The sequence below is a fragment of the Balaenoptera physalus genome (genome assembly GCF_965194825.1).
Source record: "Balaenoptera physalus genome assembly, chromosome: 2".
NCBI lineage: Eukaryota > Metazoa > Chordata > Mammalia > Artiodactyla > Balaenopteridae > Balaenoptera > Balaenoptera physalus.
In genome coordinates, this window is record NC_138883.1 from 164,966,833 (window position 1) to 164,994,768 (window position 27,936).

The following is a 27,936-nucleotide window of genomic DNA, read 5'->3' on the forward strand; positions in this document are numbered from 1 at the left end:
ACATAGGGAACCTATATGATGAGTTGATCAAGAAGCCCATATTGGGCTAGATTTTCAAAAGATATGTACCAGAAGATATCAAAGACAAGTGAAAAGAAAGGATTTTAACTGAATTATGTGTGGATGAACTCAGAAAACTATGGGAGTTTGAAAAGACAAAGAAGTAAATGAACAAAACAGGCTCAAAACACTGTATTATTCATTATTTGGGCTTAGACCTAGGAAAACCACTTAATTTATCTCCTGCTTCATTCCTTACTGTTAAGAAATACTATATTCAAACTAGAAAAGGTAGAATAAAATGAAACATCTATAACATAAATAGATGTTTATAGATATAAACATCTATAACAAAAATAATAATAATTTTAAAAAACACATTTAGAAGGAATAAATTATGCTAAAACCATACTTAACTGCTTAAAAGTAGTTCAAGATTCCAGATACAAATGAGTGACATTTCAGTGCACTGAAAATAATTGCAGATAACACCTTACTCTTTTGTGCCTGGAATCTTGAACTAATTTTGAGTGGTTAGGTGGTACAGTTTTGATGGTACAGCTTAAAGAAAAGGAAGACCTTGCTTGCTTTCTGGTTTTAAAGTGGAAAAACCCCCAAACAATGGTCAAAAAGTGGAGCCTGATGCATCAAAAGTGAATGTACTAGTGGGCTATATTGACAGGTTTGTTTCCAGAAAAATCAGACTGTATCCCAGTTAAGATTGTTATTTGGTATTGTGTACATTTTTAGAGAAAGGTTTTACACTGGCATTGACGGAATGGGTTTGATTTATAACAATAACATTACAAAGAAAAGGGCACAAGTATTATGTGAATTAGCTGAAAGAACTTGGAATATTTAGCCTAGAAAAGACTTGAGGAGAAAGATAGCAATTTCAAATATTTGAAAGGCTGTCATATAGATGGCGGTTGAGGCTTCATTTACATCATTCCAGTGGGCAGAAGAACAATCAGCAAGTTGAAGTTATAAGTAAACAGGTCTCCACTCAATGTAAGGAAGGGTCTTGTAAGATTGCCAGCTCTTTAAAGTAGAAATGGACTGCTTTGGGAGATAGTAAGCATGTTCAAAGGGAAGGTGAAATCAATCTTTCAGGTTTATGGTGGAAGGAATTTCCTGCGTTACATGAAAGATTAAGTACAATGACCTCACACCTCCTCTGCTTCGAAAATTCTATATTTGGTTTGGGGAAAAATGTCACTCAGAATTTATTCAACAACTATGTTAGGTTGTAACATTTCAATAATGCAGTTCATTTCGGGCATTTTATTTTCAGATATTATCAATAGTGGCAGAATATAGGGGGAAAGCTAAAATAAAACGTCCTTCAGTAATGCAGATAGGATCCTGTAAAAACTATTGATTAAACATCACTATCATTGCAACAGATGGCACGACCCACTGTTAGACCAGTAAGTTTTGTCAGGGCGATGCTGCCAATCCAAAAATTGAAAACAGGTGGCAAAAGTTCCCTGGGGCACTTGGCATCTGCAAGTAATCAGTTACTGTAAAAGCCCTGGTCAGACACAAATTAGCTTAATTGCTGATGACATTTTTAATAGCTGAAGGACCTCACAGCTTTATTTAATTAGAATTGTAACGTACCATATATATATATAGCTGATCACCATTGACAAGTGTTTGGTTCTCTTCTACTTTGTTAGCCTAAGTTACCATATACCAGACATTTTATTTCTGTAGCAAGAGGATCGTAAACACATGATGGAAGGCAAGATGCACTTATCTGTCTACTCTGCTCCAGTGTTTCTCTGTTGCATTTTCTCTGCTTCTTCTATTCATCCATAACCAACCCTTAAGGAGAAATCAAATACATCTGTACTTGGTTTCTGTTCAGTGGAAATTAAATCCCACAAAAACCAAACTGAGGTTTGAACTGAATATGCTCATTTTAAAAGTATGTTACTAGCCTTTCTAACATTATATTCAACTGCCCTCTTGCCCCTCCCCAATGGATATGGAAGTGAATTAAAGTTTATTCATAGGGGAATTGATAGATAAGGGACAGATGAAGAATTAAATTGCTAACATTGTCCAAAATCGGTGCTTTCCAAGTTTTGGGTCTTGTACTTCAAAGCTTCTTTGGAAAATGTGGTGGAGAGTGAGAATTTAGTGGAAAGTCCAGGCTATTCAGTTTGGAGAAAAATGAGTAGCTTGGAGTCCTTTAAGCATGTCATGGGAACATTTCTGTAGATTCCTTTATGCCATTTGCCAGTATTTCCGTTAATATAATTTTTAAGATAAGATAATTTTTCTTCTCATCATACTCTGGGTAACTCATCAGAAAAGCATTTGCTTTGTTGAAGCAGTAAGGTACTGTACTTATAACAATTGAGACTGGCTATAAAATAGGATACAAATATATATAAGGGAAAACAACGTAATGATTTAAAATACTCTTCTTTTGAAAAAATAAATACCATTTGAAGTCAAAGGACAATATACTGCACATGATTCAGACAGAAGTCTATTTCCCTGTACATTTTCTGTTTTCTCCATAGTATATGGAGAACTATAAGGCAGAAGTCTCCTTCACAAAGTGGCTAAATTTGTAGTCTAAGTGAAGAAGTAGTCAATCGACTTGGTGAAGTTTAAATATTGTTCATATAGTTGTGCATTAGCCTGTGTCCCCCAGCATCTCCCCCACCATAGGAGAAATTTTATTTTCACAGGTTGCATTGTTTCTTAGTAGGCCTTGATTTATCATCTAAAATGAAGAAAGCATTTTGCATTATTGACTTTCATCAAGCCCTTGCTTTGTATTTTATTGGTTTATTCAGGTAATGAACGGTTGACTTATTTCTTGGGAACAACTTTTTGCCGATGACAATCCTCATACCTTTTATGCATCAACTATCTAACTAATCAGAGGCCTGGTTCCTGTTAAAATTTAGGAATGATAAGCTGCTTGGCAGACTACAGTGACATTTCCAAGACTGTTCATATGAGAGAGATAGAATCAAGCAATAGACAGTGAACGCCTTTGTGTTGTGTATAACTGTAATGTGAACTTAAGCCTTCTGTTTACAATGAAAGCTCTGTTGGATTACCTCACATAATCCTTCAGATTTCATAGCAGTTGCTGACTGTGAAGCACATGTAGTAACCTCCTCTACATCCTATGAAGACATTACCTTGGCTTATTCTTTTTATATAGAAGACAGTTATTGCATTTTTCAGATGGTTACATTGTGCAAACATAAGACATATTTTAGACTCTGTTGTCTGTCAGATACTCAAATCCTCTGGTATGGCTTTGTAGCCCCCAGGAATACCACCATGATTTAGGAAGGGATTTCTGGGGAATAAGATGCAACATGCAGGCACGTCCAAAAACTAGGGTGGTGAAAAAGTGATAGAGGACAAGCCTGGTATGTCCCTGAAAAAGTCCCTGAGTAGTCCTGAAAAAGTCCCGAGGAATCTAGACTAAACATGTTCTACCATGGGAGTCTCTCCCTGAGCTTCATTCCAACGTCACAGAAGAATTTGTCAGAAGTTGGCTTGGACCTAAAAAGTGTAAAATCCCTTGGATGTGTTGGGATTAAATTATGCAGCTGTTGCCAGTGTCTTCAAGTTCTGCACTGTTCCTTTCTCTCTGCCTTGGTAAGATTTTTGAGTTTACATATGATTTTAAAATATATATGGTTAATTCAAAAAGACACATGCACCCCAATGTTCATTGCAGCACTATTTACAATAACCAGGTCATGGAAGCAACCTAAATGCACATCGACAGACGAATGGATAAAGAAGATGTGGTACATATATACAATGGAATATTACTCAGCCATAAAAAGGAACGAAATTGGGTCATTTGTAGAGATGTGCATGGACCTAGAGTCTGTCATACAGAGTGAAATAAGTCAGAGAGAGAAAAACAAATATGGTATATTAACACGTATATGTGGAATATAGAAAAATGGTACAGATGAACCAGTCTGCAAGGCAGAAATAGAGACACAGATGTAGAGAACAAACGTATGGACACCAAGGGGGGAAAGCGGGGGTGGGGGATGGTGGTGGTGGTGGGATGAATTGGGAGATTGGGATTGACATACATACACTAATATGTATAAAATCGATAACTAATAAGAACCTGCTGTATAAAAAAATTAAAATAAAATAAAATTCAAAATATATATATATGGTTAATTTATAGCATAGCCAATTTGTGATTATTTTGTAGATTTTGAGGTTGCTAAATTATGGTGATTTATCGTTTCTTTTTGCATTCTGCTGTTTACCTTTTAATTATTTCTGTTTTTCAAGAAGCTGTTAGAGAGTGAAAGAAGTGAATAAACCAATATTTTAATATGCTAATCATTACATGATCAATGAATTGTTTTAAGAGGTGAAAATCATTGGCTAAAACCAAACCAAAACCCTGTATATTTGGGTCCATCACACAATCTCAGTTCCCTGTTATCATAAATATGTGGAAAAGTACTATAGGCTAGTTAATGTTTCAACTTTGACAGTCAAGGTTGCTATGCCCTAAATCAGAGCTAAGGAGTAAATAAAAGGCCTGAGAAGAGGGGGGCTGTATTCTGAGGTAAGAGAGGCAAGTTGCATAGCCTAGCGAGTTGGCAGCCTGCAAAGCGGTTGTGTGCAAGGGTAAAGATTGCTGTGCTCAAAATTCTAGGATTAAGGAAAATGATCAGTGCCTGGGCAGAAGAAACGCATTTGGGCTTTTCTACATTTAATGGTTTATTAGGTAACTGTGTGTTGTCCTAGACTTCTGCTTGGCATGTGTTTTTCTCATTTATTCACCTCTCAACAAACATTTATTAAACCCTTTTAATGCAGCACTGCCCGATGCTAGGATCATAGAGAGAAAAGATGGGATTACCTGTGATACAAGTCAGCATATGTTAATTGCCATGACAAGGTGGAGAAAGGTCTTGTGCATGTGAAATCAAGCAGGGCACCATGGTCTGTGGCTTAACAGTGCGGATGGGGGGAGGCATTCTAAGAACAGGACATGGCACGAGCTAGGCATAGAGGTAGGAACGTCTAAGGATTATTTGGGAGTGGAGAAGCAGTTTATTTTAGCTAGAAGGTTTGTAGAGTGGGGTGGGACATCATTTGGAATGGGCATTTTTTTTTTTTAAATCACATTAATAGGTCCAGCCTTTATCCTGTGGACAAGTAAGAGCCAGTAGAAGTTTTTGAACTGGTCGTCTGAGCCTATCTAGATGTATCTAGCAACAGTGAGCAAGGGAGACTGGAATGAGGAGAGAATGGATACAGGGGCATGGTTAAGCTATTAGGATACAGAAGAAATATAACAAGCCTGAGCTATGGCATTAAAGTTGAAATTAAAAGTGGCATTTAATCGATCAGTTGGAGGAATTTGAGCTAATTAATGTCCTCTAGGTACATTTTTTGCACTGGTGAGAAAAATACATTTAAAATATCCTACTTCCTGTCTACCTGGAATGGATAGTCAGAATTAAGAAAAATACTGAAAATGTTAGAGAAATTTGTATTTTTGCTAAAGGAAAAACCATAAGATTTCATTAACTCTCCTATGATGGGGGCAACTCTATCAATTCATGGGTAAAAATTTAAATCAAACTTAGAGTCCTTAATTTTGAATTATAGCTATGTAATTCTTAATAAGCTGCAACCAGTCAATTTCTACATTTTTTGTGAAAATTTTGTCATTTGCAATTGTTGCAGATATTTCAGTTGTCTAACATCCTCTAGGATTTGAGAATACGTATGACCCTTTCTAGTGGGAATTCAGGCCATTATTACCATACTGCCAATGCAAACTTAATGTTCTCATTATCGGAACGGGATTCAGTAGGCAAAAAAGAATATTGCTTAAGGATATTTTGGCCTCTCAATTTTTAATGAGAAATTTCTAATTTCTACTTAGAGCCTAAAATTAGCAAGTAGAAATATATGACAAAGTTGCTTTTGTGGACACTCTGGAGTCAAAAGCATAGGATTCAGGTTTACCTTTAGAGAAACACCGGTTTTGCTGGTACAGTATAAAGTTATAATAATGGAGTTTTCCCTCTGATGATGAATTACCAGTCTGAGAGGAAGTGGGTAGGAAATGGTGGCCCATCAGCCAGAAAGTCCCAAGAACAGCCATTAATTAGTAAGCACTCTTTGGTTGAATACCCATCATTATGGGAACTGGGCTCCCTGGGAGAGCGCCGCCTGCCTCCATCTGACATGCGGAATAGTAAGTAAGAGAATGAATGAAGGGGTATGAAAAACTTCCAAAAACAGACCGAAGAAGTCTTCATTTTGGATAAAGAATAAATAACTGAAATTAGAACATTTCGTATTTTCAAGGGAGTTTTATAAGTGAAACTAAAGAATCATCATAGTTACTGTGATTAGCTTGTAAAAAGATGCACAACTTTTATGTATATTTTAAACATTAAAATAGTTAATATTTTAAAAATATGTTAATTTTTGAGAGCCTAACTAGGAGGAAAGCAAGATTGATAGAGTACATCAACGTGTGCCTTTTGAAGTTATTTTTGAAGTTGGAGAATGGTTAAATGTCTGTCTAGATGATGGTACTGTTCCTTTAAGAGAATTTCTTATGTCACATTTCCATCAGGAAGTAGGTAAGTGGCCAATTTCTCATGTAGTTCCACAATCCTCAACAAAATCTACTTATTACTGAATCTTCCTTGCACCACGAGATGTAAATTGTTAGTTCCCCAACCAGCTGGTGGTTTTTGTGGCTCTGGTAGGGCTGTCAGCCAGTCTGTGGGCTGAAATGTTGGCAACGAAGCAACATTAACATGGAAACATGAAGTCGTTTAAAGGCCGTACTTCAAATGCTGATGGTGGCTGGACCCTTCTTGGCACTGAGAAAGAAAGGAAAAATAAATTTCTTAGTGCTTACTGTGTCAGTAAATGAAGTCAAGAGTTAGACTGGATGTGGGCAGAAAAACTTTCACAAGGAATGTAGGAAAGAAACAGATGAGTATACGATTAGGAGACTTAATTTCCAAATCTTATGGTCTTCTAGTTAGCAGTAAATGTCATATAAATGTCTCTTAGCAACTTGTAAACTCCATGGGGACAGAGACTGGGTCTAGTTTTGCTCCCTATTTTACCCCAGAGGACTAGTTAGCACTCAATAGATTTTTGTGAAATGAATGAGTGAACAATTACTAAACTTTTATGACTGTGGTTATGTTTAATAACATAATTATGCCAGTTTAAATAATGAAACAATGAAATGCTCTGGTCTTAAAGGCAACTTATTGAGGGACCAGGAAAAAGGTCATAATTCTGAGTCTCTCGGGTTCTTCATGATTAAAATAAGTGTGTTAGATTAATTCATTGTTATCCTTTCCATTTGCATAGAAAGTCGTGTGGACACATAGTTTAAAGAGTTGAATAACCATCATCAGCCACATACACAGCTCTGTCATGTCCCACTTTACAGAGGCAGCTGTTTTCACTTCTTTTTAACTGTTCCTCTTGATATTTATTGACACGTATCTAAATAATATTTCTTTAGTGCTAGCTTTGGTATTCCAGTTTTACTGTCTCATAAGACACTATGCAAGATGAGATTTTAGCTCTTTATATTAAGCCCAGTCCCCTATCACACACCATTCTTCCAACTTCTCAATATTAACATTACTAGGACTGTGAAAGCACTTTTTGGAGCTGAGATATGTCATGTATTAGGAGTCCCTTCATCTCTCTTTTGAGTTGGATCTCTAGTTTCATAAGGTCTTTGTCTTATTTTTCTTTGATTTAATGTCTGATTTTAGTACAGGATACCTCCCAGTAGTTTCCTGAGAAAGAATGCTTGAGAGAGAGATTTTTGAGACATTGCCTATCTTACGTGTTCTACTTTCATGCAAAATTGACTGCATATAGAATTTTTAAGTTGGAATTCATTTTCCTTCACAGTTTCAAAGGTTTTGTTTTTTTGTTTGTTTTATTTTGTCTTCTAGTTTCCTGTGATATTGTTGAGAAGTCTTAAGTCATTTTCACCTTTTGGTCTATGATCTGTTTTCTCTCTCTCTCTCTCAACATACTTTGGTTCTCATATCCACAGTGTTCAAAAATTTCATGATGATGTGCCAGCTGTGTGTATATTCACTTCCATTGCAGGAAACCTAGTGGTTTCTATCAGTCTGGAAGCTCATCAATTCTGGGAAATTTCCTTTGCTGATTAATGTTTTTCTCTTCTCCATTTTATCTGTTTTGTTTTTTGTTTTTCTATCTGGAGTTCCTATTATTGAGATTTGGGTTAGGGTTAGGGTGAGGCCTTCTAGAGTAATATTCTCTCTCTTTTTCCATTTTGCTGCTTCTTATTTTTCCATCTATTTTTTAAAATTTTGCTCAATTTTTTCTCTCAAAGTTCTCTTCTAAGCCTCCTTTTATCTCTAATATTCCTTTGATATTCCTAATATCAAAGATTTAATTTCTAAGAGCTCTTTTTCCCTTTCTTTGTTAAAATAAAATCATGTTATTTCATGAAAGAAATATAATCTCTGATATTTCTGAGGATAGTTATGATAGTGTTTATCTCATTGCAGAATATCTCTTCCCTTCAAATTGTCTTTATCTGTTTGGTCTCACTCTTTTATATTAGAGACATTCCTCAGATGTCTGGAAGTCCTTGGCTGTTTGCTCATAAGTATAGAATGGGATAAAAGCTAACTGGCATTCACTCTGGGTTGATCTGGCTGGGCCTTTTTGTTGAGAAGTCCCAATATTAGTCTCTATCAGTCTTTTATGCTGGTCAAATTCTAGGACTTGCTACCATGACCAATAGCATTCACAACACTTGTAAGCTTGTTAGATGTAGAACTTCTAACTGCCACTCCAAAGCTTCTGATCAGAATCTACTCTTTATTAAGATCCCATGGAGAACAAACTCTTCATTTACCTGGAGTTCCTCAAGCAGACATCAGCATCCTAGGAGGCCAGTGAGGGATGGGGCAGAGGGCAGGCATTTCCACATTTAGATGATAACCTTTTAAGTAATCTCCTGATTACAGGGCAGTGTTCCTGCTTTCATCACTGCTTGATGTCCTGGTCTGTTTGGGCTGCCATAACAAAATACCATAGACTGGGTGGCTTAAATAACAAACATTTATTTCTCACAAGTTTGGAGGCTGGAAAGTCCAAGATCAAGGTGCCAACAGACTCAGCATCTGATGAGATCTCACGTCCTGTTTTGCAGATGGCCACCTTCTTGCTGTTTCCTCTCATGGGGGAAAGAAGAGTTCTAGTTTCATTCTTTCTCTCTTTATAAGGGCAGTAATCTCATTTATAAAGGCCCCACCCTCATGTACCAATCTAGCCCTAATTACATCCCAAAGGCCCTACCTCCAAATAATATCATGGTAGAAATTAGGGCTTTAGCATATGAACCCTGGGGGAACATAAACATTCAGTCCCTAGCACCTGGTGTCACTTCTATTTTACCCTTTGTAGATAATAAGCCTCCAGCTTTTTGCTAAGGTGAGCAGATCATCTAATGGTTTAGCTTCATCTTAATCCTCCCCATTTTTCTGCCCCACAGCTGCCCCTACTTCCTGATGTAGTTGATAGATCCAAATTCAGAGCAAATCAGCCTTCTATTTTTCTGACAGCTAAAATTTTGTAGTTCTCTCTTTCTCTTCCATTTTTTTTTAATGGGTTTTAGTTTTTAAAGATTCCTACACTCTGATTTTAGTAGGTTTTAAAGTAAGAGCAGAAGCAAATATGTAGATGTAGTTCACCACTTTTAACCAAAGTATGCTAATTAATTTTTAAATTCCTCTGACTCTCAAATTTTATGTTTCAATTTCTCTATTATCTTTATAGAATAAATATCTTATTTATTTATACACTTACTTGCTTCTTTATAATTTCTTTACCCAGTGTTCAAAAAATCTGAGTTCTATCATTTACAGTTACTTTATATGAGCAACAAACAGTCCTGTGTTAAAAAAGATTTATTTGCATAGATGTTTTCTACATATCCTTTTTTTGAAAAACAACTTCATGTCCATAAAATGAAATTCTATTGTTCAAGTTTTAATTGCAACCTAGTTCTGAGGTTAAAGTAAATTAGCACCATAAGAATTCAGTGTTAAGTCTAGGGGTGTAGAGTTTCAGAACCACAACAACATCATGTGTGTTTTATTTCTAGTTTCATTCTTCAGTAATTACTTGGCATTTGAACAAGATTATAAATAAAGTGCTATCAACCAATCATAATTCCATGTAAGACCAAGCACTTTAAAAATTTTAATTATCACTGGACCTACCACTTGGTGAGTAATATTGCAAATTGGAGGCTTAGAAGGCAAATGCATTATCACAATGGCAGGTTACTGACCACTCTGCAAAGTACTGGTTACAAGATAAGTTCTCACAATTACTGTTTCTTATATCTATGGAAATGACTGAGTAAGAACTTGGTGATAGTGACTATCTTTACTTACTAACATTTTCTCATGTATGTATGTGTAAGTATGAATGTGTATATGCAGGTGGAACAGGAACCACATGAAATGCTTCTTGACGAAAGTTCTCTAAGTTGCCAAACCTCCAGTTTGGAGATTCTTGGTACACTTCAACATAGTAATGACTATGAGTCATTCAGCCTTAAAATAACTTTAACTTGGTTTCACCATACCTTCCTGAACTTTATGCTGCAGAACATTGGTTTGTTTGGGTCTTTTGTTTTTGTTTGGTTTGGTTTTGTTGTTGTTGTTGTTTTCTTTCATTTTGTTTTTGTTTTTGCATAGCACTTTAAGAAATGCTCCCATTGGAACAGGAAGATGGGTGGTAAAATCAATTTCATGATACCTCTGTACAAGACCAATTTTGTGTCTCCTGAGCCTGTTCAGTACTTGACACATACTCAATAAATAGTTTCAAAATAATCTGAGCCAACTTGGATAAACTACTTTTTTATCATTTAAGCGAGTTCTTCAATTATCCCTTGAGTTGCTATGAGGTTTTTCCTTCCCTGCTTTAGATTCTCTGAAGGTTCCATTGATCCAGTTTGCCTTACAGCAAGGGGCTAGTTAAGTTCCTGCGCATGTAACAATGTGAGCTGCCTCCAAACCACCTCCTAAAATAAACTGTGCCTGTGACATATTCACAGTGGAGAAATGGCTAAGCCTAGACAATCTAGATTGATCCAAGAACTTGGTAGTTGTTTCAATTTCCAATTGAATCTTTATCATTAAAAATTCTTTAAAAAATGACTCCTTTTGTTAGTAAATGTCATATATGCTGGGTGTATTTGAAGTACTATCAAAGTATCTTATGTGTTATTAAAATTCTCTTTGATGATTTTGTAGTGCCTCAAGCTTCTTATTTCAATTATATTTTGCTAAACTGAACATACAAGATGTAGAAGAGATGAGAATGAATGTCAGTTTGATAATGTCTTTGCATTTTTAAATAACAAAATGATTATGTTTTCTTTTATATCTATTTTTTGCTTAAATGAATGGATCTTTGTACTGGGTATATGTAGCTGAAGATTGTAGTGTATTGACATATTTTGTCAAGTTGTATTTGGGAAGGAGCCTTATACTCTTGTATGTCCTTCACAAAAACTACTTAAATACTGAACAACACACAGTAAAGGATCAGTTACATTTTTTGGTAAGTCTAGTGTCTTACTCTGTTCAGGCTGCTATAACAAAATACTATACACTAAGGGGTTTAAACAACAGAAATTTTTTTTTTTTCTCACAGTTCTTGAGGCTAGAAATCCAAGTTGCTGACAAATTCAGTTTCTGATGAAGAGCTCTTTCTTCCAATGCCTCTTCTTATAATGACCCTAATCCTGTTAGATCAGGGCTCACTCATATGACCTCATTTAACCTTAATTACTTCCTCAGAGGCCCAATCTGCAAATATAGCCACACTCAGGGTTAGGGCTTCAACATGTGAATTTTGGAGGGACACAAACATTCAGTCTATAGCATCTGGTTTTATAAAATTTATTGTATTTATCATTTTGAGTTGGTCTTGATTAATTTATTAAGGCTTACATTCTTTCAAAGAAAACACTAAATCAGTTTTATTTTCTTGATTTTTAAAAATTGAAGTAACATTGCTTTAATAACATTATGTAAGTTTCATGTGTATAACATTATATTTCTACTTCTGTATACACTGCAGTGTGTTCACCACCAAAAATTTAGTTTCCATTCATCACCATACAATTGGCCTCCTTTATCCATCTCACCTTCCCCCTTATTTTCTTGATTTTAATACGGAGGATGGGCACCGAATGATTTTGGTAGCAATGAACATTATATGAAGTATAAGAAAGAAAACTGTGCCAACATTGATTCTCAACTGTGTTTGGCTCAATTATTGAGATACATGATTGGCCTTTAGTGAAATCAATAGTACTATATGTTTGGGGGGTTTTTAATTTAATTTTAAGCTTTTTTAGTTTATTTAAGAAGCAATGAATTTTGAACGATTTAGTGTTTGCTTTTTCTAATCTCTGTTTCACAGTAATTAGCTTAGGTTTTTACAGATGAAGAAACTGAGGCACAGAGGGAAGAGATGCATGAGTCCTGATACATTAGTCTGCTGTACACGCTTTTTCTTTTGGAAGTTTATGTAATTTGAGGTGCAATTGAGACTTGAGTCTCATTCAGTTGGAGATGATTTAATAGGTGAAATTATTCTAAATCTGATGTAGTGGAGGGTTCTAGCAGAAGGAGAGATCTGGGACTCTCCTCATTTAGTAAGCTTACTACTCAGAACCTGGAAGCATCTTTGCACAAGCTAATGGGTTGATGTGGGTGTCAACGAATAACTGAAAGGCAAGCTGGTGGGTGTCAGTTTTATTTCTCATGGTGGCTAATTCAGCATGGGTCTTTTTACCTGCTTACAGCTAACTCATTGTACATAGTATCTGTCCATCTAAACACAAAAATTTGAAATTACATAACCAATAAAGTAATGGATTGTTTCAAATTAGCATGACATTGATCCTAAGGACCCACTGCAGAATGAGAGCAAAGTAGCTCTTCAGGCCTTTCTGGAGATGAAATCCAAGCCTTGATTGTTTATAAAGCCCTCCTATAATAATTAACCATTCATAAATTAATGACCCTCCTTCTCTTTGAGCTGGGTCAGTTACATGGGATAATACATGGTAAAGCCCCTGCAGTCCTTTGACAAAGAGTAAAACAGAAATCACAAGCGGTGTTATCATTAGTCCAAAATACATAGTCTTCTCAACTGACTTCTGTCTCTGCAGATTATGCTTCAATTAGACTTTTTGATACAAATAACAAGGACTTTTCCCCCAACAGAGTATATGCATTCATTTTTCTAAAACTAGATTTTTGTAAAATGTTCTTAAAATCACGGAGTCACCCAAGATAGTATTTTAGAATCTTCTTCCTTGAGGAAGAAATAACAACACTTCACATGACTAGTTTTAATCCTGGAGTTCCTGGTTGGTCTCTTGCGGCTGATTTGCTGTGGATTCAGTCAGAATCATCCCTCCATTCTGTTAGCCCTTTACAAGCCTAATATTTCAGTATCCTGGTTCAGTCATTACCTTCACAATCATTTTTATTCTTGAATATCGTAGGACTCATGGGCTTATTTCAGCTGTGGGGTAGCAGCTCTTTGCAACACAATCCAGTAATACAAGCAAAAATAATACCTGTCTGGTTTTATTTCTTTGATTCCTTGTTAGGAGAGCAAAGTTAATCTGTATGTTTTTATACAAGATCGGTAATACAGTTAAATCATTTAAAAATGGATTAAAAATGGAAAACATGGTCACTGGCTGAATTTTTATGGGCAACAGCAAGAGATTTTTTAAAATCGACTATTTTTTAGAGCATTTTTAGGTTCACAGCAAAACTGGGCAGAAGGCACAAAGCTTCCCGTTTATTCTGTGCTCCCGCACATGCACAACCTACCCCACTATCAACATCCCTCACCACAGCCACGTATGTTTTACAATCTATGAACCTATGTTGACACATCATTATCATCCAAAGTATGTAGTTTACATTCAGATTCACTCTTAATGTTGTACATTCTATGGTTTTGGACAAATGTATAAAGACATGTATCCCTCATTATAATATCAAACAAAGTAGTTTCTTTGTCCTAAAAATCCCCTGTGCTCTACGCATTCATCTCTCCTTATCCCTAACCCCTAGTAACCACTGATCTTTTTACTGTCTCCATAGTTTTGCCTTTTCCAGAATGTCAAATAGTTGAAATCACAGTATGCAGCCTTTTCATATTGGCTTCTTTTACTTTATAATATTCACTTAAGTCTTCTCCATGTCTTTTCAGGGCTTGAAAGCTCATTTCTTTTTAGTGCTGAATAATATTCCATCGTCTGGATGTACCACCATTAATTTATCTATTCACCTACTGAAGGACATCTTGGGGTTTTTTTTGTTTGTTTTTTGAGATGCCTATTCAGCATCTAGTTGGAAGGTTTTGCATTAAAAAAAAAAACAATAAAAAGCAGCTTCTTTGTTAGCGGTACTGGATGCAAAACAGAGGATTGTAAGGAAATAATGTAACCTTCATTCTACATAGACATCATTTGTATTGCTGAGGGGACAGTGAATCATTATAGAATATTATTATGATCAATAACATTATTGAACAAAGAGCAGCAGATTGCAAAGTCAATTTATCTTTGTGAGCAGTAACTCTGCTAAAATTTAAATATATTATCATAAAAGTTCATATGAGCACATGCTTTTTTAATTTCATTTGTATGTGCTTTAGTATATTTTTTAAATCTAAAATTATTCATATCACATTTAGTAGATATAAGCCCTCTTCTAAGCAGCGTATCTCTTCAGGTAACCCCAACTTAATGAGTAATGAGAAAATTCTAAATCTTGACTCTTCACTGAGTGAATCACTTGATGCAAGTTATCAGTAGTAGCTTCAATAGCAATCAGTGGGTAATTGCTTAATTCCATCCTTTTTTCTAAATGAATCTAGCTAAACTGGGAAAGAAGACATACCATTTACCTTGTGAAAAACAAAAAGAGAGGAAAGAAACAGTTTTCTTCAATTCCATGATAGTGCCTTTCATAATTCAAGGGCTATTGTGAAAAATAAAGTAGATAATAGTTTAGAAAGCACTTTTCAAAGTGGTGTAGCCGGATAAGGAGTTAAAATAAGGTTCTAAATATTGGAAGAAGTCTTTTCCATGTCAATAAAATCAGAACCAATATCCACAGACTATTTTATGTTTTCCTTCATATTCCTCCATATTCCATAACTTTGGAAGTTGCCTCAAAAGTGTAAACATATGACCTTTAATTCCAGAGACATAGGGGAAATATAATTCTTCAGTGTTTTACTATGGCAGTGTTTTTCCAAGTATAGTTCTGTAATCTACCTGCCAAAGAATCCCCTGTGGCCTTTGTAAAGGGAGTGGGCTTTAGGAATCTTCAGGAACACTCTGTGATTCTGATGCATTCTACAGTTTGATAAACTAGTTTGAGTGGGTTTTTGTTGTTAGTTTTAGGAAAAATGTAGTAATTTATTAAAGTTTAACCTGTAGGCCTTTTTTTTTAAAATTTTATTTATTTATTTATTTATGGCTGTGCTGGGTCTTCGTTTCTGCGCGAGGGCTTTCTCCAGTTGCGGCGAGTGGGGGCCACTCTTCATCGCAGTGCGCGGGCCTTGCACTATCGCGGCCTCTCTTGTTGCGGAGCACAGGCTCCAGACGCGCAGGCCCAGTAGTTGTGGCTCACGGGCCTAGTCGCTCCGCGGCATGTGGGATCTTCCCAGACCAGGGCTTGAACCCGTGTCCCCTGCATTGGCAGGCAGATTCTCAACCATTGCGCCACCAGGGAAGCCCCCTGTAGGCCTTTTGATTTTATAACAGCTACTCTTAATTTCCCCTTTCATATTTACTCTTGTAGAAGGAAATTGTACTTCTGCCTTTTTTTTTTGAGATTTTGTTGTTTACTCATTCTTCCCACAAAAACTTATTGAGCATCTACTAGAACTGTAAATGTTTCTTATCTGTCCAGGGAAACAGCTTCATTACCATTTGCATTCCTAAGTTGTTTGGGCAATAAATACATTAAAAATGATCTTTGGTTATACTTTTGGTAGAAATGTGGACTTTGGACACAGTCTCTGCTTGTGAATGATAAGCCACACTAAATTTTGAGGTGTTCCCCACCCCCCCATATTGCCTTTGCTTTTATTTTAAGCCAAAATTGCTTTCCTCTCTACCTATTGGGATATTAAATGAAGAAAGACAGGGGCAGAAAAAATCATGTTCTTTGACTCCTCCATGCCACACCTTGATACATGGAATTTAACTGAATATTCTACTATGATGGAGATTATTGTAATGGATTATGGTGAAGACTAGTTTTTTCCTATTTTCACTTACTGATGATGTTACATGTAGAAAATTCACAGTCAGATATTTCATGTGTCTTATTAAATACTTGAAATGGAGAATTAATGATCCTTGACATTTAAATTGTTAGTCACCTGTCAGCTTAATTACTTATTTTACTTTCCACGGTCCACTCTTTATGCTAACCAACAACTCATGGGAATTGGTCAACCCCTTATTGAGTGAACGTGTTAGTCTTTCTATATGATAGCTGAACATCTTCGGAATAGAAGCATTTTCTTTCTTACTGTTATCAGTAGAGCCTAAAGTGATGAAAACATCTTACACTCCTACAAACCATTCTGAAAAGAATAGTGGAGGTGATCTTTTGAAAACACGTGTCAGATCACACCCTTTCCTGGTTAAACCCTTCCACTGACTTTCCAACTGTCTCAGAGTGAAACCCAAATTCCTCATGCTCTGCAAGGGCCCTGGGGGGTCTGGTTCCTCCTCTCCTCCCCAGCCTACTCTTAAGCCCCCTGCCCAGGCTCCTTCTACTCCAGACATAGTGGTCCTCCTTCAAGTTCTCCAGTAGAAGACCCCTTCCTGCCTGTGCCACGGCTCTGGCTGCTTCTTCTGCGTACTGCTGGGAAGCCTTTGGAAAGTTTGAAACTGGCAAGTAACATGATCTGATTCATGCGAATGAATGAATCCACAATGAGCTGAGAAGAAAGCATTTCTTTTCTTAAACAGGAAGCGAGATAAGCATTTTGCAGAGTGCTTTGAAATGTTTCAAATGTCTGATATTGGTAAATGTATTGTGGACTGGCATGAGGTCTTTCTAATTGTACCCACAATGAGTTTAAATATGGTAGAGTTAGGATTAGCATTCTCAGAGCAGACCTGAATCTAAGCTTAGAAACAGAAATTTCCATATAAATAGAAAATTAAATCAGTTTTCTAACCAGGTATTTTTGAAACTCCAATAACAGGTTAACAAATTTAAGGTTTCTACAAACACACAGAATATTTTTGACTTAATTTTAATTAAACTTCATGAAGTATTTGATGGATAAGGAAGAACTCATTCTCTTGGCATTCTAAATAGCATTGAAGGATATTGATGGCTTTAAAAAAATGATCCCAGACTGCTTTTCTGTTACCCAGCCAAGTAATTCATAACAAAAGGCAGGTTAAAACACTTCACTAGAGCAGTGTGTTGTGAGATGTGAGACATTACATAAAGTTAAAGTGAGAACAAGCTGCCGTGTTTTCTTCTCTTTATTCACATGCCATTCTTTATAAGCAATACACTTGAAAGTTTGCCTCAGAGCGTTTTGCATTTTCCTCTGGGGAAATGTGAAAGAAAATTATCTGTGTAGAATAAAAACATGTTAATTTGTGTTAATTTATTCTACAAGAGATGCAGGAGGCTTATGTTTGAGTGGGACTGGAGTTCAGTTCAAATCGTGATTTCTGCTTATGAACATTGGAAGTGCTCATGGCCAGTTATCACCAATTTTTGTGGTGTGAATTGGTTAGGGGTGAAAATATACATATATACATTTAATTTATTGATGTCTCCCTTTCCCAGTGTTCTTTTTTCAAGTACTGCCATTCTTAAGTTTAATCAATTAAACTATAAATGGAGTAGAACCATTACCCAGGTTTCAGTATGGCGTAAAAGGACAACTAAGGTTCATTCCATTTGTCTGGAGAGGATAGAAAGAGGACCCAGATCCAGACACAGGGCAAACCACAGCAGGTCACACCTTCATAGAATAAACCACATGTCAGACCAGCTGCTTAATTCCAAAGGAATTCTCTCCACCCTAACCAACTCCCGAAATTATTTTTACGCATCTTTACCACCATTCTTCTTTATACCTATAATTAAAACCTCTTTTAATGTGCTGTTGGATTCTGTTTGCTAGTATTTTGTTGAGGATTTTTGCATCTATGTTCGTCAGTGGTATTGACCTGTAGTTTTCTTTTTTTGTGACATCTTTGTCTGGTTTTGGTATCAGGGTGATGGTGGCCTCATAGAATGAGTTTGCGAGTGTTCCTCTCTCTGCTATATTTTGGAAGAGTTTGAGAAGGATATGTGTTATCTCTTCCCTAAATGTTTGATAGAATTCACCTGTGAAGCCATCTGGTCCTGGGCTTTTCTTTGTTGGAAGATTTTTAATCACAGTTTCAATTTCAGTGCTTGTGATTGGTCTGTTTATATTTTCTACTTCTTCCTGGTTCAGTCTCGGAAGGTTGTGCTTTTCTAAGAATTTGTCCATTTCTTCCAGGTTGTCCATTTTATTGGCATATAGTTGCTTGTAGTAATCTCTCATGATCCTTTGTATTTCTGCAGTGTCAGTTGTTACTTCTCCTTTTTCATTTCTAATTCTACTGATTTGAGTCTTCTCCCTGTTTTTCTTGATGAGTCTGGCTAATGGTTTATCAATTTTGTTTATCTTCTCAAAGAACCAGCTTTTAGTTTTATTGATCTTTGCTATTGTTTCCTTCATTTGTTTCTCATTTATTTCTGATCTGATCTTTATGATTTCTTTCCTTCTGCTAACTTTGGGGTTTTTTGTATGCTAACATATATATGGAATCTAAAAAAAAAAAAAAAAAACATGGTCATGAAGAACCTAGGGGCAGGACGGGAATAAAGATGCAGACCTACTACAGAATGGACTTGAGGACATGGGGAGGGGGAAGGGTAAGCTGGGACAAAGTGAGAGAGTGGCATGGACATATATACACTACCAAATGTAAAACCAATAGGTAGTGGGAAGCAGCCGCATAGCACAGAGAGATCAGCTCGGTGCTTTGTGACCTCCTAGAGGGGTGGAATAGGGAGGGTGAGAGGGAGGGAGATGCAAGAGGAAAGAGATATGGGGATATATGTATATGTGTAGCTGATTCACTTTGTTATAAAGCAGAAACTAACACACCATTGTAAAGCAATTATACTCCAATAAAGATGTTAAAAAAAAAATAAAACCTCTTTGCTTTCCTTTTTCCTTTTTCTAGATTGTTGAAAGTCTTGTCTGGCTCTTCAATGTAATGTGTATCCCACCTCCCCCATAACATGTTTTTATACCCACTTAATATTTTAGTTTACACCCATTAGTACCTTAGTTTCTTCCTTTTGGTGTCCAGGTGTCATGAATAAATATTTGGATTTAAATTGATTGAAATTTAAATATTAGGGTACACCTGCCATCTTTCTTTACTCTAGGTTAACTTTCTAGGTTTTGATGCTATTTGTTTTTTATTTTTATTTTTTGTTAACAAAATAGAAGAGTTCAGCATTATAACTTCCATTTTATATCCTATTACTTTTCCCCTACTCTATCTTGTTTAAAATTTAGACTCTTTTCACCAAATAATTACACTTTTTCTCCTTGTGGCCTTTTTTTTTTTTTTAATTTATTGGAGTATAGGTGATTCACAATGTTGTGTTTCCTTGTGGCCTTTTTAAATGATGAATAAGTTTAGTGTTTTGTCCTTGATTTGGAGCCAGATTCACCACGTATATACCTGCTTTTGGGGTTATCTGTCGTATGAGACTACTCTTCATTTGTTGGGATTTTGAAGATTCATTGGTTTTGAAAGGCTTTGAACGTCTGATACCTAGGGAAATACAGAACTGGAAAATACCTGATATGCACAGCTGCCAAAAAAGATGAGGACATTCAATAATATATAAGAATTTGGACCCTCCCTGGGTTATAACCAATGACTTCCTACTATTTTTTCATGAATTCTGTTCATTCATTCATCAAATATTAAATAATTGTTTATATGTGCCAGACCCTATTCTATGGAGTTAAAGTATAAAGACATATAAAATATAGTCTCTTGAAGTATAAATATAATAATATATAAATAATAGGAATACAGAAAAAGGAGCAAATCTAAGCAATGGACCTATTTTGGGGGATCATTTTTTATGTGTTAAAATATATATAACATAAAATTTACCTTTTTAATTATGCAATTCAGTGGTATTAACTACGTTTTGCAGTCATCACCACTATCAATCACCAGAACATTTTCTTCATCCCAAACTGTACTTATTAAACAATAATTTCTCATTTTTCTGTCTTTCCAGTATCTGGTAACCTCTACTCTACTTTCTGTCTCTAATGTTTTGACTACTCTAGGTACTTCAGATAAGTGGAATTATACAATATTTGTCCTTTTGTGTCTGGCTTATTTCAGTTAGCACACTCTTCAAGCTTCATCCAAGTTGTATTATAATCAGATTTACATTCTTTTTATGGCTGAATAATATTTTATTTTATATATGTGTGTGTATATACATATATATGCACACCCACCCCACATTTTGCTTATCCACTTATCTGTTGATAGACACTTGCATTGTTTCTGCCTTTTGGGTAGTATGAGTAATACTGCTATGAACGTTGGTGTAAAAGTATCTGTTTGAGTAGGGGGTTGCTCTTTTATTTGGAAATAAATTGGATTAAGAAAAAATGCAAGAATAATACAGATAACTCTTGCATGTGTTTAACCAGATTCAAAGTTTTAATACTGTGTCTAGTTTGCTTTATCATTTGTGCTGTCATCTATACATATTTTTCTTAACCATTTAAAAATTATAGAAATCATATCTAAACTTTCTCCTCAAATTCAAGTGATCCTTATACTACTGTTACCTACAATACATAAGAATTGACTGAAGGTAATATTTGAGTTATGTCTGAACTATCAAAAGTGAACATTTACCTCATAGTGAATTTTAGGACTAGAATACTTTAACCCATACCACAGAGATATAAAAAAGGAAATATGTAGTATATGACATCATCTCCAAATTGTATAATTTGGCAAGGATTAAATATGTTAATATTCTTGCTGTTCAGTGCTGAAGTCAAATGTTGTATTGTTTTCAATTTTGTTATTTTCTGAGCCAACATTTTAGCCCCTTAGATAAGTTCTAAAATGTTTGTATTGGCAAGTTTTCAAATTAGTTTTAGCTTATTAATGCCATATTTACATTAATGCCATATTAGCAATATAAAACTAGTTTACTATAGTTTACTCTGAGTGTGAATGATTAAACAACAAAAAAATGCCTAGGAGATGCTTAACAGAATTTGGATTAAAAAAAAAAAGTGAATGTTCATAGAGTATGTTTTTAAACTTACCATGCAAAAGGTAGTATGCTATTATTTTATCCCATAGGCTAATATAGGTGATGATATGGATCAAAGAAAATATTTGACTTGCACTTCAGTAAGGACTTTGCCTGTTAAACAGTTGACTCTTGAATAACTCAAGGGGTTAGGGGCATCCCCCCACCCCCCTACCCCACTCCAGTCAATCCCCATGTAACTTTACAGAAGCCCCTTGGTATGTGCAGTTCTGTATCTGTAGATTCAACCAACCACATTGGATCCTGTAGTACTGTTGTAAGAATTTAGCATGTATAAGTAGACCCATGCAGCTCAAACCTGTGTTGTTCAAAAGTCAACTGTACTTCTTTTTGTATGTAAGACAGTTTCTCCAGAAGTGTCACAGTCAGACAGAGGCAGCTGTTTTTTCATAGCAGCTGGAGAGATAATCAATAAAATATTTGAGCAGGGGTCTTCTGAAGGGGCAGAAGCATTCTCCCCACTTTTAGGAAATATGTTCCCCAATAGTAGTATATGCTGAAAATAAAGAAGTAGAGAACCATGTTTGTTGAGTTTTATCTGCAAACATAATCCTTGCATTTTTCCTTACGTTATAACTGTGCAAAGGCAACTAAACAACATAATACTCTCATATATTAGGGAAATACGTGTTGATTCAATAAATTGTTTTCAGCAGATTTATATAATAAATGATTTTCTGAAAATTGTTTATAAATAGAGTTTTTATTAAGCCGAACAATCCTTTAAATTTAAAAAATGAGTCACCTATCCCACAAAAGGGATTTGAATAGGATAATCAAAATAAGAAACAAGAAATGGGACTAGCATAAAAAAATGTTGACTCACTAGCAATCAAAAATGTAAATTAAACTAGTGAGAGTCCATTTTTCATTGAATAAATAGGTAAAAAAAAATTTTTGAAAGACACCATTAAGTGATTGATGAAAATATGGGATACCCATCTTCATGTCCTGCGGGTTATTTTGTAGACTGATGCAGTTTGAGTGCAACAGAGTACAGATTCCTCTTTCATAAATTGTTCCTGAAAAAGAATTGAGGCTGCTCACAAAAAATTAGCCTCTAGAATCAACTTAAAAGTTCAACAATTGATGATTAATTAGTTTATGATATATACTGTTTATTAAATGCAGTATATAGTCAATTAGATGGAAAGATATTTATTGTGTAGTGCTGAAATAAACGAATTATACACATACAGACACACACACACATACATACACACATCTATTTTTTCGTATGCAGACATGTGCAGACATTGAAGGAAATATCTAGAAAGGATATTCACTAAGGTGATAACTCTGCCCCCTGCACCTGGGACAGAATAATGGATATTTACATTTTTCTCCTATTTTCTTTTTAACGATTTAATTTTCATAGTTTTCATATTAGAAGAAAGATAATACAACTGACCTTTGAATAACGTGAGTTTGAATTGCGTGGGTCCGCTTACATGTGGATTGTTTTCGATAGTAAATACTACCGGACTGCTCTATCTGAGGCTGGTTGTGTCCGCAGAGGGGGAAGCGTGGCTGCAGAGGAACCGTGGATAAGGAGGGCTCCAAGTCATACTCAGATTTTCCACCCCCTCCTTGTTCAAGGGTCAACTGTACTTAAATTAAAAATGTTTAAAGCCCTTTAGGTTATTCACTCTTTTGTATTGATAATGATTTTTTTGATAAAATGGAGAGATGCTTACTATAAGGAAATGTGTAAAGTCCATCATGTATAGGCTTTTTGAACTGGAGCATCTTAAATCCATGTTCTTCAGATATTGCTTATTTGTAAAATAATGGAAATAATTCCTGTCTTAGTATTGTCCAGAGCATTAGTAAATACGTAAAATATAAGTTTTGGCAATAACCTGGCAAGCTGCAGTTGCCCAATAATGAAAGTCCTGGATTTTTAATTATTTTATGAAATTCAGGTATTTTTCCGGGCCATGTAGGCTCACTCATAGAAGGGAGGTTTTTGATAAATGTATATTGTAATAAGTACTTAAAGCAGAGACTTTTTCAATTTATCTGGAATTTGTTTTTTGACCAAAAAAAATTTATAAAAAGGTAATTCAAGGATAAATGAAGAATGAAGCAATTGGATTCTAAAAGTTTCAGAGTTCTACTAATCTATACATGGTTGAAAGGATACTTTGGATTTCCATCTCACTTTGGTGGCTTAATCCTTACCTGTTATTTTGTATATTTCAGGAATACATCACAGAAATTAAAATCTAACTTTAGTACAGTTTTTACTGTCTTAATTTCTTTTTTAATGTAATTTTGTTGATTGTGGTTTATTTACAATGTTAGTTAAATTGTGTAATCAGCATAAATGTATGCAATCAGGCAGTTTAATTAGGGAATGTTATTTAAGAAATTAACTACAGAATTCAGATATTCATAACATTTTAGAAATTCTTGGGAACTTTTATTTTAAAACTGCTATTTGAATGGTGATTGATATGCAAATTTAAGTATTTCTCTTTCCCAAAAAAGTGAAAAAAATATTGTAAATTCAGTGGAGTAAAATATAGTATTAAAAGTACAATACAGTTTGTAAAAACACCAAAATTTCTTAACTAAATTTACACTGATATTCCACTTTCTATTTCTCATCGTTTCCCCAATTTTTGACTTGAAGTTTCCCATTCTTATGAAAGAGGCTATTTGGAACATGGTTTGTTTCTTTTTTTTAAACTCAAAATCAAATGATTTTATGTAGAGAAATATTTTTTTCTGTGTCAAGATATTTCACCCCTAATACTATCTTGAGTTAGTCTTAAGGGGAACTGGGCAAGTAAATGAATCATGCAAGTTGTCAGCTAGTAAATACTCAAGAGCTTCTTAATGAAGTGAGCACATCTTTGTATTTAAAGTATTTCTTATTTAAATGTAAATAACAACGTGTCAGTTTTGTTTAAAGAATTATATGCTTTGTGCTGTAACTAATATATTATTTATGAATCCTTGCTTCACAATACCTTTGATATTCAGAAACATACATCTTTCCTGTGATTTTTTTCATAGAGCTTTTTTTCATAAAGTTATTTGGACATATCAAAGCTGAGTAGTTTTGCCCATTGCTTTGTGGTTCTAAGATCGTGTGAAGACATATTGCATTAAATGTATGAATCGAATGTAAGAAGTAGAATAACTTGGGGGAAAATCACTTTGTTGTGCTGTATTAATCTCTGTGAACATCTTAAAGGACTTTGAAGTTAGAATGTTGTAACGCAGATTTTTACTTGATGAAAAAGGTGATAAAAAATATAGGAAATTGCACAGAAATTGGTAGGACTGCTTCTAATTTTCTCAAGAAATAACCCAACATATCTAAGTATACAAGGCTAAGAATTTTAAGCCAAAAAATGAGATTGTCTTAAGCAAGAGCAGCCATGATGGAAAACGCCATGTCACCACCCCAACTATATCATGACGTAGCTCAAGGAAACAGACTGTACATCCTGGGCAGTTTTAGTGAACATTTATTATAATAACAAAAAGGAGCACAAAGATGAATAAAGACATGACACCTCCCCTGGCTAAGTTCATGGTAGTTTGTGAAGGAATGGCATTTAATCAATAATTACACTATAATGAGAAGAACACAGCAATGGGTTTGATTAAAGTTTTATGAGTTCACATTACAATAACTCTGCCTAGGAAAATTATCTATTGGTGATGATGAAAGACTTCACCAAGTCAGACTATTTGAACTTGACTTTCAAACAGTAGAGACTTGGGGCTTTTTTCCTTTGCTATAGAAGTAACACATTGTAGAAAATGTGTAAAATAAGGATATGTCAAAAGAACAAACCGAATAAAACTGGTTGCTTCCAACTTGCATAACACAGAGAAAACCACTAGTAATACTATAATGTATTTCTTTCTCTTCTTAAATTTTGTGTATATGTATGTTTTTTCTTTTACCCAATTCAAATAATACTATACACAGGTTTTTATACTTATTCATAAATCTTTTTTGCACATCTAAGAGTATTTCCACAGTATCAAATCCTAGAAGACTTTTACTACTGATTGAAAATATGCACATATGAAATTTTGATTAAAATTGGAACCTCCCTACCAATATTAGAGAGTACAATACTCTCTAATAATAGCTTCAAGAAATTACTCTATCAAATATCGACAAGTACAATTTTACAATAAATCTTTGTGAATGTAGTATATGAAAGAATTGTAATTTATTGTATTTCTCTGACTTCTTAAAATGTTAAATATTTTAATATATTTATTAGTATTTATATTTTCTTTGCTATGAATTATCTATTTATGGCATTTGCTCATTTTTTAAATTTGAGGACTAATCTTTTAAAAAATTTATTAGGTAGGATATACTTGCATATATTAAGATAAACTATATACAATTGCCATTTTATAGATCAAAAAATTGAATAGATATACATAGTATTAATTGCTATTGACGTTTTTCCTGCTGGCCTTTTACATTTATATAAAACTGAAATAGGATTGTATTAATTTTCTGCTTAACATTCTTTAATGGCTTTCCTTTGTGTTTGGGTGGTGCTCAAAGTTGAGCATCTTAAGCCTATATTTTGTTAACCCTGCATTATCAACCCTGGCAACAGCAGGGAGCCCAAAAATACAGAGTTTGTGGTTGTATTTTTCACCTTTATCCAGGAATGATATTCAACAGTTAACAGCTAATATTATCTGTTTAGTCGTAATGGGAACAGATCAGGGCATAGGGCTGAGCCCAGACCTAGAGACCTTGTCAAACCAGGTGTTTATCCCTTAGTTGTTGGATTATGTGAAAGGCATTGCTCATTATTTTCAGGGGGAAGTAGGGAATGTGGATGCAGTTAATCTGATAATTTGTTTAGATTGTACTTCAGAATCACATTTCAGAAAAATACTTCTGGTTTTGATTCTAAGAATGTGATGTGTCTTCTACTAACTAAAGTCATCTTCTCATAAAGAAACAGGCCCAGAGTAGTTGACTGAATTGCCTGAGGCTACACAGCTATAGCCTTAGGACCATAACCTTCTAAAAAATTAAACAGTAGAGATAATTTTGTGATGAGGAAATTACAGGTGTTACTGGCTGCTTATCCAATTCCACACAAATCTCTGGAGGGCATTTAACCTATAGAAATTTGGGGCTGTTTTGATAATGGTATGATTTATATGATTTAAATCAGATAAAAGTTACACAACATAATCTGATAGAAATACATGTGTTGTCTGTCATCTGTGGTCATTGGCTAGGTCAACCTGGGCTCAACATCGGGCCATTATGGATCTGACCCCACAAACTGAATATGGTCTGATGACAATATACAGTGAGATTGAGCCTATCAGACATCTGGCAGCCATAATCTAATAGAAGGCCCTCAGTGATTTGGGCCCTAGGCATTTGGACATCATCTTTGACATGGGGCACCATTATAACCATTGATTCCATCTGGCCTGTCCTGGCTCAGAAGACTAAATTTTCCTTAGAGGCTGTTGGCCATGACTGGTCCTTGTTTACAGAATTTTCCATTTCCCTTGGCTGGCAGAGTCACACTTTTCATGCACTGGACTTAGCTTTTAGTGCAGAGCCCTTATTTTAAAATCAGCCATTCTGAATACAGGAAACAAGGGTAGTTGAGGATGGCTAATGATAAAGAGAAATGTTAAGGTATTTTACCAAATAGTTTCACTTTTTTATTGTGCGATGGAGACTCTAAAGTTCATGATACATGGATTTTCACAAATTAAATAGTAAATCTGAAAACAAATGTAGAATACTTAATATATGATCCCAAATAGCCTAAAATATGTTAACAAGATATTTAGCTAGCAAGTAGATGGTAGACTTTTATAAGCTGGGAGGGACTATAAAAGCTATAAAGCTGCCCCCTCTTATTTCACACACAGCAGGAGGTCACATACCTAAAAATTCCATGTGCTTTCTGGGTTCATGATGCTATGTTTTCTGCAGAAGATCCTAAGGACCTTATTAAAAGATAGACTCTCAGATTTAATTAAATGCTATTTTCACTGTTTGTAGATTATTTGTAGACTATGGCTAACATGGAAATAAGTTTATTCTCCAAATCTGACAGATTTATCTGAAAAATCAGTGGATGGCCTGAGTTCTCTGACAATCATCTTTTATTATAAAACAGGAGATTGTCATCATGGTAAAACAAATGCTTGAGTCTACTTGAAGGAATTCAGTTTTTCTTTTAAATTTCTACTAGGCAGTTAATAGAAAATGCCCAATTAACAAGATTAATTATTTATTTTAAAGTACTTCCCAACATTTCAAGATATAATTTAAAAATATAATCAATATTAATGTGCTATTATTTTCTGCTATGTTTTTACATTGGCTTTGTTTCATTTCCTCGCATTGGCAGTCAACTTG

General features: G+C 35.0%; 1 protein-coding gene and 1 long non-coding RNA gene across 5 annotated transcripts in view; both read left to right on the forward strand.

The window, feature by feature from the left end:
- Positions 1-27,936, forward strand: part of PLXDC2 (plexin domain containing 2) — a 416,967-nt gene that overhangs the window by 127,220 nt on the left and 261,811 nt on the right. The window lies entirely within an intron of this gene.
- On the forward strand, positions 346-26,909 carry LOC309655041. The gene is made up of 2 exons (XR_014260571.1): positions 346-15,565; positions 15,873-26,909. It is a non-coding gene; the product is annotated as an uncharacterized lncRNA (long non-coding RNA).